We start from the raw sequence: 22,154 nt of genomic DNA on the forward strand, positions 1-22,154 counted from the left end.
GTCTCCTCACATACCTTTTCAAAGGGGAACTCAGCTCTATATCTGGGGCAATCTGAACTTTTGATCTTGTAGGTCAGAATACAATTATCTGACTCTTAGCTAACTTTTTAACTTCTTCCTGGGCAAGCAAACTTATTGTAATCACGCCTGCAATGAGTTTTTGTGTCTGGTTGTAAAAATAAGGCACAAAAATAATATTAATATTTTTAAATATATATTTAGAAAACATTATTATGAAATATATTTTAAAAAGAATACAGAATAAATATTCAGAAGCTCACTTGTTTAAGGTGTGAAATTACTATTTTTTGCTTTGTGACCTTACTTGATGTTAGCAGAGCTTTGGTGCCTATATTCTGTTATAGTCTCCATTCCACCCATTCTGTCACTCTACAACGATTTAAACCTTGGCAATTAAAAAAAACTTCAAATATGTTATGTGCCATCAAATCACTTCTAATGTTTGGTGACTTGATGGCACATAACATCTTTGGAGATGTTAATGACCTCCCAAATGCTCTATCATTAACAGCTGTCTCAGCTCTTGCAAACTTACAACATCTCATGTTAGTTTGGTCTCTCTACTGCTTTCTCCATCAGCAATACTGTCTTTTCCAGTAAGTTCTGCTCAGGTCTTGCAAACTAACAGCTATGGATTCTTTTGTTGAGTCAACTCTTCTCATGTTAGGTCTTCCTCTTTTCACACTAACCCCCCTCCACTTTTTCCAGCAATATTGCCTTTTCTGGTCAGTTCTATATTCTTATTACATGCACAATGTATGATAGTCTCAATGTATTTATTTTTGCTCTACTGAGAGTTCAGACTTGACTTAATACCTACTTATTTATCTTTCTGGTTGTCTGTGGTCGTCTGTGTAAGGCAATCTTCTAATGACTTGATTCTTTCCCCCTGTGTTTCTTAATTGTCTGTATTTTACATTGCATTGATAATTTTGACCTTAAAATGTCCCATTTTAAAGCTGCTTATTTTTCTACAGTAGCCACTAGGTGGTGCTACTATCTTGCCAGTCACAAAGTAGGAAAAAAGAAAAGATATAGATATCGCCTCCTCTGTTGAATTATAATGTGATTTGTTGGATTCCATGTGTCTAGATCACTAATAATGGAATGATAAGCATGATGGAAGGAATAGAGTAATTTAGTTTAAATGAACAACTCATGGCTGCACAAATGGCCACCTTAAAAATTCCTCTCATTGTTCAGAGTACAAAGTAAAATGCATGTAATTCATAAAGGCAACTGCAGTGACAGAACACAATTAAAATTAATTGCATGACAATGTTTTCAATTGCCTTGCATTCTCACTGATTTCAGAAGAAGAGGGTGTTCAGGAGAAATTTAGAAGCTGAGTATTTAAAGCCCTAATTAAGACGTGGGAGATTCAAAGTCCATTTTCTCCACAATTCCATTTGGCAAAACCCTAAAAGGGTTTCTAAAATTCAGGGAACAGACAATATTTCTAATTGTCCTAAATACTGGACAATAATGTTTGTAATTATTCAAGGAATTGACATTAAGATTAATGCAAAGGACTACCAATGAGCAAGATGAACAGAGGTATATAGGCGGCTTAAAAGGTGTTGTTACGTCATTATAATCTAAAAATGGATGCTGCTTAGATAAGGCAGGCAATGACATCTGGAACGTAAAACCTAGCAGGTTATTAGGGATATGAGATAGTTAGATCTGTTCCAGAGCAAATGGTGACTATTGATGACATTTTTGTACAATAATGGAACTTGCAGTCCTTTGTCCAGTTGTCAGAGTCACTGGCCATTCAACGGTGTATCATGTTATCACATACTCTCTCACCCATCTGTAGTAACCCCTCCACAATATGCTACACCTATTCGAGACAGCAATGCTTTTATCTCATGCGCCTTGGGTGGTAGGCTTCTGCTTTTGTACAGAGAGCAATCTGTCTTAAAATAGCTACCCCACAGCAACAAGAGGATACACAACAAGGATACAAAGGCAGGGACCAGGCTTGGCAGCCAACCCAGATGCCACTCTGTCCTCATATCTACTCTGGCAATGGTATCTCGAGACCTGACAGTATTTAGTTCCCTCACAGCGTTAGTGTTTCATTCACTTGCCAGCTTCCAATGTGATATATCCCATCTTCTGTCAGCAGTGTCCTTCTGCGCTCTGCCCAGGATGTACAAGCTTTATACCAAGGCAGGGGCTCCCAGATGGGGGAAGCGATGAGGATACACTTCCAGCCAGAGACCTAATGAGGATTTTAAAAAGAGAAAGTGAAGGACACCAGTCTGTCCTCAATTATTTCACATCAGAGAAGTCTTTTCTGCAATCAGGCAACAAGGAAGTAATTTGGGAAGCAGGTGAACAAAATCAAGACATTAACAGGCTAATGACTTTATTAATGACCAAATCTGACAAAAAGGGTAGCAAATACAAACTCTCAAACTGGGTGTTATTAAACAAAATTAGCCAAAGCAAGCATTTTTCAGAAATGTAGAACAGATTAAAGTGTCCTTTTAATCAGGTTGCTTGCCCCTCCAGGTCCAAGTACATTGGAGACCAATCTAATCCCCCCCTCAAACATAAACTGGGACCTGTTTAGCTTATCAGCTACAGCTGGAGTGCAACTAGTTAGAAATAGCTAATTGCTGATAATGAATTAATTTTGCCCAAAAATGAAGATGTCAATATATTACATCATGGCTGCAACTGGGCATGTGACAATCTTTATATAAATGAAATCAGAGTTATTTGTGCATTTGTGGGGTCCTTGCAGGATGGGGCAAAGAGCCACTGATTGCCCATGAGGTGGAGCAACACCCCCATGTATCTCTTGTATTACAGCTGGCATTTACCTATTGCAATTGGAAGTGGAGAAAGAGAAAGAGAAATGGAGGAAGGTGATAGAGTATGCTTTTTAACCTTGGAAATGAGTATTTCTTGTCTTTCCTGCTGCTAATTAACCTATTAAATGGCCAAAGCTTTGTGGTGGCAGTAGGGCTAATTTCAGATTAAGAGAACGTGAAGGGTGGGAGCATAGGGAAGGGATGAAAAGTCTAGAGTAGCAGGCTCCATGCACTGTGTGGCTCAGAAATCATCAAATACAAATGTGTCCACTGCTCTTTTGAAGTCCCTTCCTTCCTTTGTTGTGGCTATCATAGGAAACTGATCTGGGGGGAGGAATGACCAGCTAAGAGATGAACCTCCATATCACCGGCATGGTAAAAAGCTTTTAAAATACATTTCTTCCTCTTGAAGACTTTTTGTAAATCTTCGACAGGAAAGATAAGGATTGTGTATATTTAGTTAAATTCTCTAAGGACTGTGTTGTTTTAAAACTGAAAACTACTTTTGCTTTCAGGTCTGATAACAGAACAGGTTTGGAAATCTCTACTTCATCAGAACATTCAAATTAAAAAACAAATGCACCAATGAACAAGTGGTGATCAGAAAGGGAAAGTTTTATTTTAAAAATAAATTACTTAATTAGCACTGATAACATTCTTACACCTGCTCAATATATTGCTATACACAATGAAGCAAAAACTTCTGAAAATATGTGATTCTTAATTTTTAAAATTTATTTTAAATTTATTTATCCATTTGTTTTGTAATTTGAAAATAAGACAAGGGACGCAGGTCTGGGGAAACATAGGAGGTTCACAGTTTTATACAACACCAAGCTGTGTCATAACAAGGGACTGGAAAAGTATGGCAATTTCAACCTCATCCCCTGAGGTGGACATGTGCTCACATCATTCTTATTCTGTTTGTATATATTTTTATACAGAAAAAAAGCTGATCTTTACGAATACACAAATTCATGAATGTACTGTGACCCCAATAATACAGTTTATTGTTTGCTGATGCATGAATTTGTAAGATGTGTTTGGACTGAAAGTTTGAAATCCAACTACATTTAAAATCATAATAATCATAGATTCAATTTGTACTTCACTCTTTCTCAGGAGAGTTCAGAGCAGCTAGCGGTCTGCATGAACACAAACAAATATCTAAAAATTGACAGATTACAAATATCTAATATAATAAATTACAAATGTAAAATCGGAAGTGAGTTGCAAGAAAATCAGTAGGAAAACATTCCTCGCTGGTTCAGTGCTCTGTCATCCACTCCAGCAATCACCTTATGCTGCTGTAAGGTGAACAATAGTAATGCTGGGACCCTGTGCACTCCCATCAGGAAAGCTGAAAAGCAAAGCAATGTATATGTGTGTGTATTATGTGCCACTGAGTTGCATCTGACTTGTGACCTTAATAGGGTTTTCAAAGTATTTGAGATATCTAATGAGTGTTTTTACCAGTGAGAGGGGATTTGAACCCAGCTCTCCTATCACTTTATTCACCCCCTCTTTTAAAGCAATGTATGCTATCATCTAAAGTGCAACTCTTGAAAGACTATCACAACCTCTAGGCTTCACTCATTGTTCCACATAAATGCGCTACAACTTTCAATATGCTGTCACTTATGACATACTAAAATCTGCTCCGGGGGGCTCGGCGGAAAGGCTGGCCATGCGCTCCGGGCCGGAGAGGCTGGCGAGGGGGCGAGCCGGCGCTCGGCTTCCCCATGCCGGCCTTCCGCCCCTACTAAAATAAAATTTGCAAAAATACACAAACATCTACTCCAAATACAATCTTTCCTGTAGGTGGCTCTATGTCATTGCAAAATGTAAGAGTGGGATCCATAAATGTATCAAGTACAGATTTTGCTCTCTTTGGCTTGTCTAAAATCATCTTTGCAATTGCTAAAGTCTCACACCAAATGTGATCTTTAGGAATAATAATTGCATACCCTCAAGTCCATTCCGACTTATGGCGACTCTCCCCAGGGTTTTCTAGATACAGAATACACGGAACTGGTTTACTTTTCTTCTGGGTGTGTCCTGGGACTGTGCGGCTTGCCCGGGGCTACACAGGCTGACTCTACTTGTAGGAGGCATAGTGGGAAATTGAAGTCCCAACCTCTGGCTCCGCAGCCAGATACCTAAAGTAAAGCTATATGTAATGTGTATGCACAAACTTGAAAACTGAGGGCTTACTGACAATACTGACAATAAAATCCACTGCAAAAATGACTTAAATGTTAGCATACACATGAGGTACATGTATAAACAGAGAAGTGTGGTGGGGGGGCAGGTTTTTCCAACTTATGGCAACCTTTTCCAGGATTTTTTAGGGTACAGAATACAGTACTCCGAAGTAGTCTACCATTCTCTTCTTCTGGGGGTGTCCTGGGACTGTGCAGCTTGCCCAAGACCACACAGGCTGGCTTCTCTCTCTGGAGGCACAGCGGAGAATCAAACTCCCAACCTCTCGCTCCACAACCAGAGACTTAAACCTCTGAGCTATCCAGCCAGCAATGCAATCTTGACTGGTTTCAAAATATGTGGTGTAAGACTTCTAGAGCTATAAGAAGAGGAAGCCAGGGAGGCAAAATATTCTTTTGTGCAAACCTGAAGATAATGGCAGGATGATTTCCAGCTGTGTGCAGAACTTAAATTTACGTCACTTAATTAAGCAGTTAGAGGTGTGCATGAACTGAAAAAAAATTGTGTTTCATGATGGTTCGTGGTTAAGCAGAAACAATGAACCATGAACCACCACAAACCCTTGGGAAAATGAAATGGTTTGTGGATTGTTTTTCTGGTCTGTGCCTGGGGGGAGTCTACCTGCTCCCATCACCTCTGCCTTTTCCTTTGCCTCTGCCTCTCTCACTATGGCGGCATGCTCCGAGGTAGCAGCAGCAGTCTCCTGGCAGGGAAGCCCTCTGCCTCTGAGGGTGACACTCACAGTGGAGGCAGCAGTAGTGGCAGGAGCAGGTATGCAGAGGGAACGAGGACAGTAGGAAGGGGGCTGGCAAGCAAAGGGGGAAACGTCTGCCATTTCATTTTGCTTTGGCAAAACGGGAACCCTGAACTGGGTTGTGAAATGAACCAGCCCGGTTTGTTGGGTTTTTTTGTTTGTTTGTGGTTCATTTCATGCCCATCTCTACTCATAGTTGTTCTTGCTATGAATTTATTTCTAAAGTGCTTAAAATTTAAAAGGCAATGTACTAGGGAAAAAAAGAAGAGAATCCCTGCTGACATGGGTATAAGCTAAATAAAATGAATGCAAGAGGGTAAAATATGGCAGAAGATGTGAACTAACTCCACTGAAAAGTGTTTGAGGCTGCAGCAAGCGAATTGAAAATTGGTCTGTAGTGGTGGGTCTAATGACAGGTACGGCAAATTTCCACATGCAGATAATCACAAGGCGATCATTCCTCTGTGAGCCATATAGTTGACAGAAATTTGGTCACATCTTTTAGCAGATGTACTGAAATCAGTGGACTTCAATAAATCATGATTGATGTTAGCCTCATTGATTTCCGTGGCTAAAATCCAGAATCCAAACTAGAGTAGGCCCATTGAGGCAGTGGAAATTTGACAAGTCAACTCTTCCTCCATAAAGTCCACTGATTCAATGGGCCTACTCCATTTGCAACTCACACTGGATTTCAGCAATTGTGGCTGCTCTACAGTAAGTATGACTGCACCTGTATCGAACCTATTGTCTGTAAGGTTTCAGAGACTATGATTATCTTTTGATTTTCATGAGGGAATTAGATAATGCAACCAAGAATCACGTTTTTCTCTGTTTTGATGAAAGTATTTTTCTCATTATAGCCACAAAATCATTTGGCTACAAACCTGGAAATTATTATATAGTTAGGTTCAAATTTGTCTTACTCTTCATTCCTGTTATGCCAACTTTAAAAAAAGCATTTATTTTCTTATTTCATAAAATAGAATCCAGGGCATATGAGACATAAAGGCTGCAAATAATACTAAATACGTACGGGTGCAACACTATGCCTACTTACCTTCAAGAAACCTCTACAGAATTCACTGCAGCTCGCATATAAGCAGGAATGCAGAAGATAGCTCTGTCCATTGTGGTCAGTTCACAAGCACCATCATCTTATTTACTAAGTGCATATATCTAGGGAATGTATAGAATTAAAAGCAACCCAAGCCCTGCCCCTCAAATAACAGCAGCCTTCCCTAACGTAGTGTCCTTCAGTCATTTTGCACTTCAGCACCCAACAGACTCAGCAAAACCAAGGTTCACAGAGTAAATTGTCATCCAAAAAATCTGGGGAACACCAGATTATGGGAGGCTGGTTTACAATCTCATGTGCATCATTGTGTTCTTGTACTCTTCGGAATAAATATTTAGCATTGTGATGCCAAAGTGTTTTCAGATTTGCGTAACAGACACTGGTCCTATATTCATGTATCTTTTTTTATCACTCTCCTATTCATCAAGTGATGACCTGCATGTGTGAAGCAGCCATTATCAAGAAAACATTGAGTTCATCTGATGTCCTTTCAGAGCAAAACTTTTTGTTTTGGAGGTTGTGGGGGCATCTTATAAGAATTATTGAATTATGAGGAATGAAATACACAAATGTATTCTGTTTTGACCACAGGGCCAGTAATACTATTTCTAAGTTCAGTAAGAGAACCAAGATGTCTCACAAAACCCAAATATTAATTCTTGATTTTACTCAAATTTAATCTGCTAAAATGAAGTTTCTGGCTCCAAATAATTAGTTCTGTGTACTGTATATACTCAAGTATAAGCTGACATGAATATAAGCCAAGGCACCCAATTTTACCAACAAACAACAACAACAAAAACAACAACAACAATAAAAACAACAACAAAAACAGCAAACACCACCACTGGGAAAACTTATTGACTCAAGTATAAGCCGAGGATGGAAAATGCAGCAGCTACTAGTAAATTTCAAAAATAAAAATAGATACCAATAAAATTACATTAATTGAGGCATCAGTAGGTTAAATGTTTTTGAAGATACTGTCCTTCTGAGCTGTGAGATACACTTCACTTCCTGCGGAGGGAGGACTCATACCGGATGCTGCGCTTATCTACTGCTCTACTGCTGCTAACAAGATGGAGGGAGACGAAGGATGGAGGAGGAAGGTGGGAGGAGGAAGGTGGGTACATAGAATATGCAGAAGGAGAATGAGAGTGTTCTGGAAGCAGAAATGCAGTGTACTTAACCTGGGTCATCAAACCACCCACAGAGGCTGCAGGCGCCTGTAGATGAGTGGGGGAGTCCAGAGAACACTTGCACTGCAGAGGAGAACATGTAATTTTAACACTGACTCGAGTATAAGCCGAGGGGGTGCTTTTTCAGTAAAAAGATTTGCTGAAAAACTAGGCTTATACTCGAGTATATATAATACAGTACTTGATGGAGATTTGTGTTTATTGCATGGCAGCACCCTGTGTCATGTGGCAAACACAGATGACTTTTAAAAGCAAATTCTGACATGGCAGAGCCAGCAAATATGTGGGCTACAGACATTATGAAAGTTTCCCATCAGCCTCAGCTGGCCTGCCTAAGGGTAAGAGATTATGGGAGCTGCAGCTGTATTTCCAAACTCATATTCACAAACTATAATACAGTATTCTGTTCTATTGCTGCTACAATTTCAGCAACTGTCCAATGGTCAAAGAGTGGAAGAAAAATACAAATAAATAAGGTATGATCTAGACTGAGTGCTCACTGGAAGGACAGATCCTGAAGCTGAGGCTCCAGTACTTTGGCCATCTCATGAGAAGAGAAGACTCCTTGGAAAAGACCTTGATGTTGGGAAAGTGTGAAGGCAAGAGGAGAAGGGGACGACAGAGGATGAGATGGTTGGACAGTGTCATCGAAGCAACCAAGATGAATTTGACACAACTACGGGAGGCAGTGGAAGATAGGAGGGCCTGGCGTGCTCTGGTCCATGGGGTCACGAAGAGTCGGACACGACTAAACGACTAGACGATGAGACTGAGATGTGTGTAACCAGAGCAGTGGAAAAAGATTTCTCCATTCTCCTTGGAAATGCCATAGAAGCAGCTGAGGCTTTCTGCTGAGTTGGGTATGGGGCATGGCACAGAGAGGATGGCCTAAAATTGGGCAGAGAAATATTCTCAGTGATTGAAGATCTGTGAATTGAAGTTCCCTCCATCACATTTCCAGGGATATATTCTTTCCCACGGAGCACAGTGCATCCCAATTTTCAAAGTCTCTAAACTTTTAACGTAATAATGGAGAGGGGCTAAGGAGCCTGCTGTGGTGAGGAGTGGATGGGAAATTCTCCGCAAACCCAGTTATGTGGTGTCTAAATTCTGAATCCAACTCACAACGTTTAGACCAGTTCTACTACAACCATCCACTTCATAAAGTATTCATGAGAGGAGAATCGGGCCTTATTAAGCACATGCTCAGAGCAACCAACAAGCTGCAATTTCAAATAATAGCTTTTTGTTATAAAGAATCCTCCCCTCCCCTTTTGATTATTTGAAAGGCCAAACTAGATATAGTGGAGGCCAAAATATCATTAAAAAACAAACCCAAAGTCTACCACTAATTAACTTCTTCCTCAAAATAAATTGAAAGTGCTCCTTTATCAGAAAAGGGAGAGAGAGAGAAATTGTATCCCATGAGAATACCAAGAAATCGATTTTTCTGCTTGAGATTATGCGGCCTAGCTATATAGGCTTAAGACTTTTAATTTGCTTACCCCATAGATAGACTGGTTCAGCTCTATATATCTTACAATCAATGAAAAACAGTTTACCTAAAACTTAGGTCCATTTTAAAATAATTCCATTAACCAGTAATAAAGGCCTTCTATTAAGATGATTACTACAGAGTTTTGAGCAAAGAGGGTAAGATATGGTATTTTATTTCTTAGTGTGGATGCTATAGGAGTTCTTTCAAAAAACGAAATGGGAACAAAAACATATTGGGGACTAAATTAAATTTTTCTTGAACCTTTCTTATTGAAATATAGTTGATGTCATTCTTTTTGAAGGGGAATAGAAGCTCTTGCACCACTATGAATCTGTTGGAATATAACAGTTTTGCTTGGGCTGCATAATTTCTACAAAAGTTACAAGTGAATTACTACTATTACCTGACTAAATTTAGCTTCTAGGAATAATTGGAATTTACTACAAACATCTGGAGTGTTCTAGGAACAACTGGGGCATTTTTTTATTTTTATTTTTTGCTAAACCTAAGTGATTGTAAACTTGATCTGTTCCTTGAATTGGAGACCACATAGAACTTGAATATGTGATAGCTGAAATCCTGAACCATACCTATGCATGCATACCACAAAGCTGTGGAAGCAGTAGAGAAAACCTAGGCAGAGTAGAAATAACACCCAAAAAGCACTTTTGCAGACCTGTCGCAATGTCAACCATGCAATTAGTTGCACAATCCAGCTGCACAATGCTGGATGCCTGTGTGTAACATTCCAAACGTTTCTGCAGGCAGAACTTTATGCTATGCAAGCCTGAATAGGATTTCAGCCTATGTGGTACACGTCTAATAAATAAATATTTTTAAAACATTGATTATTATTCTGAAAGCCCCAAATGGCATATCTTAATCTTACAAGTGTACCTTCTTTTATGTAACTCTTCTCATTCTTTGAGATATAGGAGTGAGGTTCTGCTCTGTGTAACTATTTTTGTGAAGTAAAATCTACTTGTGGGTGATATTAGTGGTAGGGTCAGTTCTGCATGGTATTCGTGTGATAAACTGTATTGGTGCAAAGTCTTCTACAGTGATAACTACAAAGAACCTTGTTGCACCTTGAAGAGTAAAGCAGAAAAATGGCAATGGATCTGCTGTGAATTCGCACCTGGGAGGTCTGGTCCCCCTCCCTTCTTGGTTTTTCCACCAGTTTCGCACTAATGTGCTAAGTCCATGGTTGTAGTAATATTTTTCACAACACATTTTTTATAACAGTGACACTGCCCAGATGTATGGTGGTAGGCGAAACAAGGGAAGGAGAGTAAGCAGGGCAGAATTAGGACAGACAACATCAGCAAAAAGGGGACGGCAAGAAGGGATGTAGTGATATATCAGGGAAAAATTGGAACTCTCAGTGTATCAAGAAACATCCAAAAATCCTTTTAGATGATCCTTTTAGAACGTGTAAAATGAGATATCAGTAACAATAGCAACAACATTATTAAAAATAATAAAAATAAAGCCTAGGAAACAACCTGGAACAACACCATCGTGTGTGGAAAAGTCCATTATTCATACAAAACAGAAGAGTTGATCTTGTGTTGTAGAAAACTGAGAAATTATCTTTGTCAATTTGGTGCTGTTCTACTGTACATTTGACCTTAATCAGTTCCCCCCACTTTCTGTAGTCACTTCACATGTGAGGTTTTTATACATTTATTTCCTGTACTATCTTTAAGGTGTATTGAATCTGTCTTCTATACTTGAGGAAGATATGGAGTGGAATGGAGAAAGTGCAAAGAATTTATTCACCTCAACGCATAATGTTATTCTTTAGTGGTAGGCCCATTAGAGGCCCCTATTTACTACAGGCACTGCGTGTTTTATAATGGCCTGAAAACATCATCATCACCATTATCATTTATAGAATGCTTCACATTTTCAGACTGTTTCCCACAGAACTAATGCCTTTTTTAAGCCTCAAAAAAGAGAGAATGTCTGTTTTATAGCTCATTCATATTATTTATTGCTATTGTTCTTTAAACTAGCATATTGTGTCAACTATACATAATATTTGAAGCAATATGAGCCAACAATTGAAATCTTAATGGTTTACATTAAGCTATGCAAATCTATGCATATTGCCCCAGAATTAAGTCACTAAGTCTATTCTTAAGTAAGTATACAGACAGGACAGATTTAGTAAGTAATTCAAGGTCACATATGTTTGTTGTTGGTATTATAATGACATATCCATCTCAGGATCTCTAGAGATTCACTCTAGCAATAAAAATGACTCTCTGTCATTTAATTTTGCTATGCCCCCTAAGAGATTCAACCCCTGCTGAACTAACTTAGGGGAGTTAGGCTATTTGAACTGTGAAGGACACTGTTTTCTGGCATTGGTTTTGATGGCAGGGAGCAATCTGATGATTCCCATATGAGCTTTCCAACTTTGAAGTTTTAAACTATTTCTCCCTTTTCAAGTTCCATTTTCCACTGTGCCTGTTTGAGGTTGCTAAAATATTGATTCTCTCTTGCTGCAGCTATGGATCTTCCTCAGTGCTGTGTATCTCTCCTAGGGCTCAGACTTGCAACCAGAAGTGAAAAAGTTTCTACTCTAAATAGGGGTGGAGATGAATTTTTCATTCCTTGTCGTTTGGGTGACTGGAAATTCACAATGTGGTCTCCTCGGACTGAGCTCAAGACATTTTGTTGCTTGAGGCAACAAAAAACAGCACGCTCAGCCCTCCTTCCGTCAAAGTACCTGGGGCAGTAAATCCCTCAAGTGCCTCTCTTATACTCTGGTAGTAAAAAATTAACCATAATAAGTTAAATTATAAAGATGAGACATGCAAAATAAGCTGCCTGAGGTGGCTGCATCCCTCTGCTCAGAATGGCCATGTTTGCTGTGGACTTCTCAGATATATAATTTTAAAAAGTAACTTTCTTTGGCTGGCTAATACTATGACAAACATAGTTTCCTGCTTCTGTTTGGTGATACTTTTTCAGAAACCAGGCCAAAACAAGGACGACAAGTAGAGTTTTCATTCAAATGAACTTCAAGTGTGGTCATACCTCCTATATTCTACCACCCGTTGCCTGTCTTATTTGGCCATTCTACCAAGATCTGATGCATTACTAATTTACATGAATTAACTTATTTAGGCTAAATGGCCAGTGGCAACCTGTGGTTCTTTGTAAGCTGTTGGTTTCCCACTTCCAGTTTTCCTAGTCAAAGTGATCAATGGTATGGGATGATGGATGATGGTAGTAATAGTTCATCAGTATCCGAAGGCTCACAAATTCTATGCCCCTTCCATGTGCCCTAGTCACATTTTTGTTGTTATTTAGTCGTTAAGTCATGTCCGACTCTTCATGACCCCATGGACCAGAGCACTCCAAGCCCTCCTGCCTTCCACTGCCTCCCAGAGTTTGGTCAAATTAATGCTGGTAGCTTCAGTGACACTGTCCAACCATCTCATCCTCTGTTGTCCCCTTCTCTTGCCTTCACACTTTCCCAACATCAAGGTCTTTTCCAGGGAGTCTTCTCTGTCACATTTACTGAATTATAAAATTTCCAAATGTAAAAAATCAAGTGCCATAAAACATTTGTGTGCTAAATCTGTCCTGGATTACTTGAAACAGACTTTTAAACCAGGCTGCACTATCTCCACTTGTAATCTTACTAAGTTTTTTTCTTACAATGTTGTTATTATGAGCTGTCAAGTTGCCTCTAACTTTAAATGAATGACCTCCAAAATATCTTGTCATTATCAGTTTTGCTCACCTTACAAGCTCAAGCCTGTTGCATCCTTAATAGAGTCAATCCATCACATATATGGTCTTCCTCTTTTTCTGGTACTGTACCTTCAACTTTTCCTATCATTCTTTTCTATTGTACCCAAAGTATAATAGAGCTGTTGAGGACAGGACATTTTGGAGGTTACTCATTCATAGATGAGCCATTTGTTGGATGTTACTTGATAGTACATGACAAGAGCAACCCAAAGTACAAAAGACTTTGTTTTATCATTTTTGCCTTTAGAGAGACTTCAGGCTTGATTGATCTCAGACCCACTTCCATGATCCAGGACGACAAACACGTACTGTATATTGAAAGCGGATGGCTGCCCACTGTCAAGATGATGTCATTGGGAAAGGCTGGCTTCTTGGAACTTGATCTACACTAGAGATGGGTATGAATCAGAAAAATTGTGATTTGTTTTGTCAAGGTTGATGAATCATGAATAACAAATTTGCATTTTTTCTGATGAATCAATGAATTGATTAATCATGTTTGCCTTTAAAACCCTATAAAATGCCCCCCAGCACCACGAGACACCAAAATTACAGAGAAGATTCCCCTTATTCTCTTCCACATGTCCTACAAGTCTGGTGAAGATTGTGTTTCAGACATCCAAGTAATACACTCACAAATTGGGTCACGCCACAAAACTGCCCTTTAGGAGCTGGCTTGAGGAAACCTAATATTCACTAAGCTAGGAGTAGAGTCAGGGGAAGCTTCTGTGTGATTTTGGTGTCTCCAGCTGCCTGGGGGGGGGACTTTCCTGGGGGGCTCTTTGTGGATGTGTAATTCAGACATCCAAAACCCAATCTCCACCAAACTTGGAGGGAATTGTAGAGGAGAGTCAAGGAAACTTCTCTGCAATTTTGGTATCTTTAGGCACCTGGGGGAACATTTTATAGCCCAATTAATCAATGAATAAAAAAATCATTAAATCCATTGATTCATATTCATTGGGACATTGATTCAAACAAACACAAATCAACAAATTAAAATTTTTTGCAATTCATTTTTCAATTTGTTCCTATCTTTAGGCTGTACTTTATGAAGAAGGATGCTGGCAAAAGATGGTGGAACCCTTTCTGGCCAGAAGGGCTGTAAACAAAATCCATCTAGGCAAGGAGAAGGTATTCCAGAGAATAAGAGACACGAGGTTCTGAGGACAAGAGTGTCAGTGATGAATCAGAAAATGAAGTGGTGGTAAAAGACAATAAGGAAGCAGCTGGAGGGAATAAATAACCCATGGTTTCAAACATCCATGTAGCAATTCATAGAGCATGAGAAGCAAACAAGATGAACCACATCCAAAGTACAAAAGGAACTAGAAGATGTAATTTCAGTTGTTCTTGGAGTACAGGTGAGGTCCCTGAAGACTAGAGGCGGGCAAATGTTGTCCACATTTTCAATATCAGGGGAAATTGATTCAGAAAACTCCTGACCAGACAGCTTATTGGTAACAAGGATAGTTCTAAAACAGATAATTGAACAGTCAATTTGTGTCCATTTAGAAAAAAGTGGTGAATACTAAGAGCTCCATGATTTGGTTCTGCCAGCTCTGCTCCATGGCTTCCATGTACGACCTGATTCTTTGTGTTACTGGGGGGTTAGATTTCCCTGGAGTTCCATCCATTTTAAGAGATTGGTCTTTCCATATTATAATTCTGCAATTCTCTGCTGTTCCTTCAAGATTCACAAATGTTCTTTTAAAAGCCTTTGCCTTGATTTTAATTGTGGGAGCTGAATGGTAGCCAAAGGGTGGATGTGAATTTGGTGTAGTTTTTCACTAATATATTATAATAGTTTTTCACTATTAGCTGCTACTTCTGGGTGCACTGTCTTCTTGGTGGTTGATTTATCAATAGGGGTTGGCTTCAGGCATTTCTGTAGCTTTCACAGAGTGCTATGTGCACTTGTTTTGCATGGGCTGAACTATGTCATGCCAGACTGGTATATTCACTGGCAGAGCAGCAAAGGGCCATGGCTTCAGTTCCTACTGTTTGTGCAGTGTGCGCCAATTGTTTACTGAAAGCTTTCAAAGAGTTGGGGTAGACAGATGGATTTAGCCTGGGAAAGAAAAGACTGAAAGCTGATGTGACAGCCATCTTCATATTTTTGAAGGGCTGTCATATGGAAGGAAGAGCAAGCTTGTTTTCTGCAGCTCTACAGATTAGGACCTGAACTGATGGATTCAAATTACAAGAAAGGAGATTTTGACATAATGTTAGGAAAAAGTTCCTGACAGTAAGAAGGACAATGGAATAGACTGTCAGGAGGTGGTGGAGTCTTTTTCTTCTGATGTTTTTAAACAAAGGCCATTTGTTGGGGTGTACCTGTGAATTTTCTCCTTTGGATTGGATGATCCTGGGAGCACCTTACAACTATATAGTTCTACGATTCAGTGATTCCGATAACTTCATGAAGACGTCTTTGTGAGGCTCAAAACTGCTGTAGAAGTGCCTCAAATTAGTTTGGGAAAGTTTATAAACCTCTCACATTGGTTGATGTATCCATACCTCCTAACCTAAAGTTTTATCTTGGGGTGTCAGTAAAAAAAACAAAAAACTACAAAACTACAAATGCTGCAATTCAGGAACACTGATATTTTTGGCAGAACAAATATGCACATCATAAATGAATGGTATCACCCCTTTGCTGTACTTGAGATGCAGCATCGTTTCTTAGTGTCCTAGGGCAACAGCTGAGGCCGTTACAGTATTCACCACATGCAGCTGTGGTGGAGGCAGACTGCAGCTCTGCCCATGAGCAAGTTATATATATAATAGGATAGGCCAGGTTGCTTCTGAACCATGGAAGTGTGCCAATGCAAGCATGGCATTAAAGCATCTGGACCATGCAATATTGGTGCATGTGAGTGAGTGCGTGTGATATCGCTTCAGTGAGAAAAACCCGACAGAAATCCTTTTGCTGCATTTATGAATATTCTGGCTTCAGTTGTATTCTTATCCACCATTTCCCTTCCATCCTGCATTTCAGACAGCCAGATAAGAAAGTAGAGGGCAGCATTAGCAGCTCCGTCTCCTTTCCCCTTTGGCCCTCGCGTCCTCCTCCCTCAGCTCCACACCTCTCTGTCGGCTGGTTGCTTCTAAAAGGATTAATTAGGAAGATGTGAGCAGGGGTTGGAACGTCAAAAAACAATCGTCACTTTCCTATCTGACCCCTATCACCAGCTGCAGAATTAACAAATTGAATGTCGTCAGCAAACAGGAGTTGCAGATGATATGAAGTTCATTACTAGCAGTGCAGGGCTTGTTGTTCAAAGCCCATTTTAAACAACTCTTGCTGATTAAATTCCTCACAGGGACCCTTGCCAGACGCTGTTAGAAAATATGGACATCTAACAAGTCTCTTTCTCTCTCTCTTTTTAACATGTGCCAATTATTTGTCTCCTATCTGCAGGTGCTGGCAGGGATCAGTGCTTTGGCCTCCCTGTCTACAGTCTTATCCATTTGGCGCCTGATGTAGCGCTCTCACATTACCAGCAGTGGGGTTCTGGTTTTGACGGAGAAAAGCCCTGAGTATAACTCTCTTCTCCCCACACCTCTCCCCTCCCCACACGTTCCTTTCACCTTCCCATTCCCACAGCTCTCTTAAAAGTGCCCCAAAGTGACAAGAGCAGACCCTTGGTTATCCTGTCAAAGATGTTACAAAGGCAGCCACATAACTGGAGAAAGGGGAAAACCTTGTTTTAATGGCATACAAACATTCTCTTTTTTTAAATTTTCTTTTCTTTCCTTTCCCTTCCTTTTCATTGCAGTTTGGCTTGAGCTTTGGAAACTTTCTTTCTTTCTTTCTTTCTTTCTTTCTTTCTTTCTTTCTTTCTTTCTTTCTTTCTTTCTTTCTTTCTTTCTTTCTTTCTTTCTTTCTTTCTTTCTTTCTTTCTTTCTTTATATTCTGCTCTGGGAACCTTGTTGTTGCAGTTTCAGATTCATGGGCTGACCAAGAGAAAAGGCCAAACCATATGTTTCATTAATGTGTGGTTATATTTAACACAGATAATGTTAAAAGTTCACATGGCATCTTCAGGATGGCCCAGAGGCAGGGAGGCATTGCCCTTCCTATGTAAATAGCAGCTTCAGAGGAAGGATTGATTTCAAGACCTTCCTCAGCATCAGAGGAAAGGGTGATATTCCGCTCTGTACTCACTGTGGTCCTTGTAATTGCCAACACCTTGCCCCCCAGTAGATGATTTCCAAAACACACATATTAAATGCAACAATGCATATCGTAAAATGTGCTGTTCATCTGAAATGGGAAGTGGGAGACCTGTAGTTGGTGCTTAGAAGTATATTTCCCTCCTCCTTTCTGCCCCTTGGTAATATTTACTACTACTTGGCATGGGTAGTGACATCATTGGGCTTTAGGTTTCTTTGTTTCTGCAGGTAGTAGCCAATGAGGTCAACCACAGACAGAGTAACTGGCAGTATGTTGATGATATATGCCATGTTTTTTCTGTTACTTGCTAGACATTAAGGCAGAAAAGAGGAGGCGGCAGGACCAGCCCTGCCATTAAGGAAAATGAGGTAGCAGTGTCATGGAGTAGGTCCTGTGGCATAGCTGCAAACAACAGAAGGGCAGGTACTGCAAGTGCCATGCAGTCTCCCTGCAGCCAGACTGAGGGATGTCATCATGTTGCCCTTTGCCTTAGGGCAGCATGAGAAACCTCCAAAGATTGAGGGGCCACACTCACCTATCTTTGGGCCTTGGAGGGCTGGCTCTGCTCCACTGATCTTCACCTCCTCAGATTTTCATATGAAAATGGGTGATTTCTTTTTTAATGATAAAGACCCCTTGCACAAACTAGTGGCCTTAAAAAAATACATTTGGTGGGGAGGTTAGTGGAGGACCCCAGACTTAGTGGAAAGTTGGAAGCCTAATGGTTTGGTCTGGCCCTAGAGGAGGAGATCCTGAGCTACTGTTTTCAGTTACAACCCCACATCCCCTGTCAGGTTTAGTTAGGTTTTTACAGCCCAATCCAATCCAGATGAGCTCAGTGTAATTTACTTCCAAGTAAGTATGCTTCAGATTTCAGACTGATTATTGGATGAATGATGAGAAAAATACAATTGGACGCTCGGGTAAAACCTAGTAGAAATAGTGAACATTTAGGGAAATCTAGGTGCTGGACCTTGTCTCTCATGGGTTTTTGGTTTCAAAAGCCCAAATTGACTTTTTAAATTGTTCTTTTGTTCAGTTTTCTCCTTTACCCTTTGATTAAACCACTTAATTCTAGAAACTAGATCAGCTGAGGGAATTTAATCATATAGTTGTGCTTTTCCACGGCAGAAAATGCCTTACAGTTTGAATGACTCCATAGTCTAATGAAGGGCTGCTTCACATAACTATTCCTGCTGCTTGATAATATATAACTTCATTGTCTGGGGCCTGATGACTCTCAGCTCAATCCGTGAAGAACTGACATAGCTGAAAAATATTGTGTGCATCTGAAACTTTGGTTGTGATGGAAGTTCCTTCTGCGATGATTCATCTAGGGTGGCTTCAGACAGAAACAGATGCTACAGATAACCCATAATTACAGCTAAAATCATATTAGTGCTGGAGAAACACTATTCAGGCACTTCTGTATTTAAGAAATCAGATTTCAAAGGAAACCCATGCATAAGTCCTGAAGAAGAAGAATCAAAGCAACCAAGCTATTTTGCAAAATCCTGGAGGTGAGAGAAATTCCTTCTGATTATGAATTATCTCTAATGGCACTGAGTGATGAGTACATAGGAGGGGACTGGCCCATTGTAACCTACCATAAGGAACAGCACTAGACTTAAATATATGGAAGTATATCCTGTCATGTGCACGCCAAATATGCACCACACTTAAGGAAAATATTAGAAGAGCCATAAACCTGTTGCTACTCTGCATCTCTACGCTCTTTTCCACATGACAGTGTGATATTACTAAACAGTGCATCTCACCTAGAAATTAGAAAAATTAATTTGCTTGACTATAGCTCCCTGAATCCCCCATCTTGCGTAGGATGGTTCAAGAACAGGAATGTCTTCAAACACTGGTTTCACCATTCTGCCACTGCCAGGTAGGTCGGAAAGACTCATAGTGCAATGATGTAATGGCACTTGGTTGTTTGTGTTGGACTTTACAAAGAAGGGAATAAAGAAGCACCAAGTAGTAGTGGCATCTTCATGGCTCTTAAAATATCTCGTTACTATCTGAAACAGACCAGCCATGTAGGGCACATTCTTTCTAAGTTAATTAGCACTGGGAAGTACTTCCAACACTTTCATAAGTTCATTAGCTTGACTTTTGATGCAAAGTCTTTTGCTTTGATATCATACACTCCATCACTGGCTCAAATACAGGACCTCAGCTACTAAATCAAACAAAAATTCTCAACAATATTTTGAATACCACAGATTATAATTATATCTAAGGTCTGGCAAAGAGACTATACTGGAGAGGCTTAGGTTGCATTTTCAACAGAAGTAGGTTACAGTGCTCCCCCTTTAATGTTACAATCTGAAACCATGGAGCATCATAATTTTAAAAAATACTTTATGAATATGATTGAATCAGTCCTAAGATTCCATTTTCTTAATGTTGCTACTGTTGTGCGGTGTGGAATAGAAGGCAAAAGCTACATGTTTCACATGTACAGACTCTGTCTCCTCTTTCTCTCAATTTTCAAAATATACAGATGTGTCCTTGATGGAAGGAAACATTATTTTTAAAAACAGATTCTCTCCTTATTATAACAGCAAGCGGAGAAATAAAATGTGATTACTTCATGAGTCGTTATTTCACAGATAGGACCATACTGATGCTGTTAATAAACAAATAGGCTAGGCTGGAAATTCTGCACCAAAGAGACATCTCTGGGTTTCCAATAATCTTTCTGTTTCAGTGCAGACACCGTTAGAAGATAGGTATCAATAGTAGGTGGTTATTTGCTAATCCTACAGTCTAAAATGAAAACATGCTCCCAAACAAGTATTTGTAAAAACAACACTCCAAAGATAGAAGACTGTTTTTCCGTTCTTGTTCAGACAATATAAATGTACCCGATTCTATTAAGTGTTCTTTATGAACTGTGACAGAAAGTGCAATAAAACTAATGTTGGGACTTGGGTCTTCAGCAGGATGCATCTTGATTGAAGAGGGCACCAAGGAAAGTACTGTATTCCGTAGCTGAACAAAACCCCTAACAGAGTTAGCAGGCAGTAAAAGTGTAATTAATGTCATGCAGTATAAAGATTTACCATTTTCTGCAAGAACTCACCCAGCCCTGCCCTTAAGGAGGTTTCTTTGTGCCAGTCAGCAACATGATGTACATTATTTACATGATATAGCTTTGTTTCCCAAACAGCAGGTCAATTTGTTTGTTTGCTTACTTGCTTGCTTGTTTGTTTAATTTATAACAGCCCTTTATCCTGCCAAAGGGACACAAGATGCCTTACAAAGAATTTAATTAGCAAGTAGCAAAATTATTTAAAATATAAAATTGAAATATTAAACAATAATTGAATATAACAATAGTCAAAAAATACTAAATTAACCCCCTTTACAATAATTCAAAAATACATTTAAAAAGAAAAAAGTCAGCTGCTCCCTGGAACTACGTCCTTACCAGCAATGTAATTATTAAAATCCTGTTGGAAAGGAATGCTTGCTCTCTCTCTCTCTCTCTCTCTCTCTCTCTGTCTGTGTGTGTGTGTGTGTGTGTGTGTGTGTGTGTGTGTGTGTGTGTGAGAGAGAGAGAGAGAGAGAGAGAGAGAGTTGCCACCAAAAGGCCAACTCTCATGCGGGCACCAACTGTGCTTATGAGGAACTAAGAGAATGATCAGTTCCTTTACGCTTTGTTTTGGACACCCAAAAACTGACATTCCAGAACAGGATCTTGAGGCCATTCAAACCTGAGCTCTCTCTCTCTCCCCCACCCCAGTAAAACCTGAGTATATTGAGCTTAAAATGTAGTTTTCCCTAATCTGCTGCCTTTCAAATATGTCGGACTCTTCTATCATGCCACAACTAACCTAGCAGAGATACTAAATTTTCTCCCACTGCCTGGGGGAAATCATTTGGCAGGGACCAGGATGTGGAAGGTTGGCCCAGTCACTTTTGCAATTGCTGAATCTGTCCTCTAAAAACTTATGAGACGTACCTGATCTGAAGAGACTCTGGGGCAGAGGGAGATCATCAGGGCAGTTGAAAAATGGTCTCCCCAGTGGTTTTACAAAAAGGTAATAAAATGACCACTCCACCCTCTCCTGTTGAGACATGTTTGGCTTTTTTTTAAAAGTGACCCAGATATCAGTGTTATATTTCTGATTTGACGTGCTAATATTTGAGTCCCTACCTGTAATTGTGTTTTATTATCATTGTCATGAGAAGTTTTAGATTTTTTAAAAATAAATTTTATTTTTTTACATATAAAACACACACACACACACAAAGCAAAAACAATACAAATAAAATCAAAAAACAAAGACAAAACAAAACCCCACATATATAGGCAGGGGGTAGGCATTTCCATACAGTATTGTCCATTCTTAAAGGTCTGACTGCATCAACCTTATTACTCTATAAGAATTTCAAATATAATCCGTCCTAAGGTTGTACTAATTCTAGTAATTATTTCTCTCACATCCTTGGCTACCAATTATTCCTCAAAATATTCATGCTACCATCATGAAGTTTTAGATTTGATTAACAGGCTTTGGAGGTATTTGATTATATTTTTGTTTTATACTTTCTTTTAAGTTTGTGCAGATCCCATTTTGTTTA

At 39.5% G+C, this 22,154-nt stretch overlaps 1 long non-coding RNA gene across 1 annotated transcript in view; it reads right to left on the bottom strand.

The window, feature by feature from the left end:
- Positions 1-22,154, bottom strand: part of LOC110076218 (uncharacterized) — a 60,304-nt gene that overhangs the window by 37,462 nt on the left and 688 nt on the right. The window lies entirely within an intron of this gene.

The sequence above is a fragment of the Pogona vitticeps genome, chromosome 6, assembly GCF_051106095.1.
Source record: "Pogona vitticeps strain Pit_001003342236 chromosome 6, PviZW2.1, whole genome shotgun sequence".
In the NCBI taxonomy this organism is placed as follows: domain Eukaryota; kingdom Metazoa; phylum Chordata; class Lepidosauria; order Squamata; family Agamidae; genus Pogona; species Pogona vitticeps.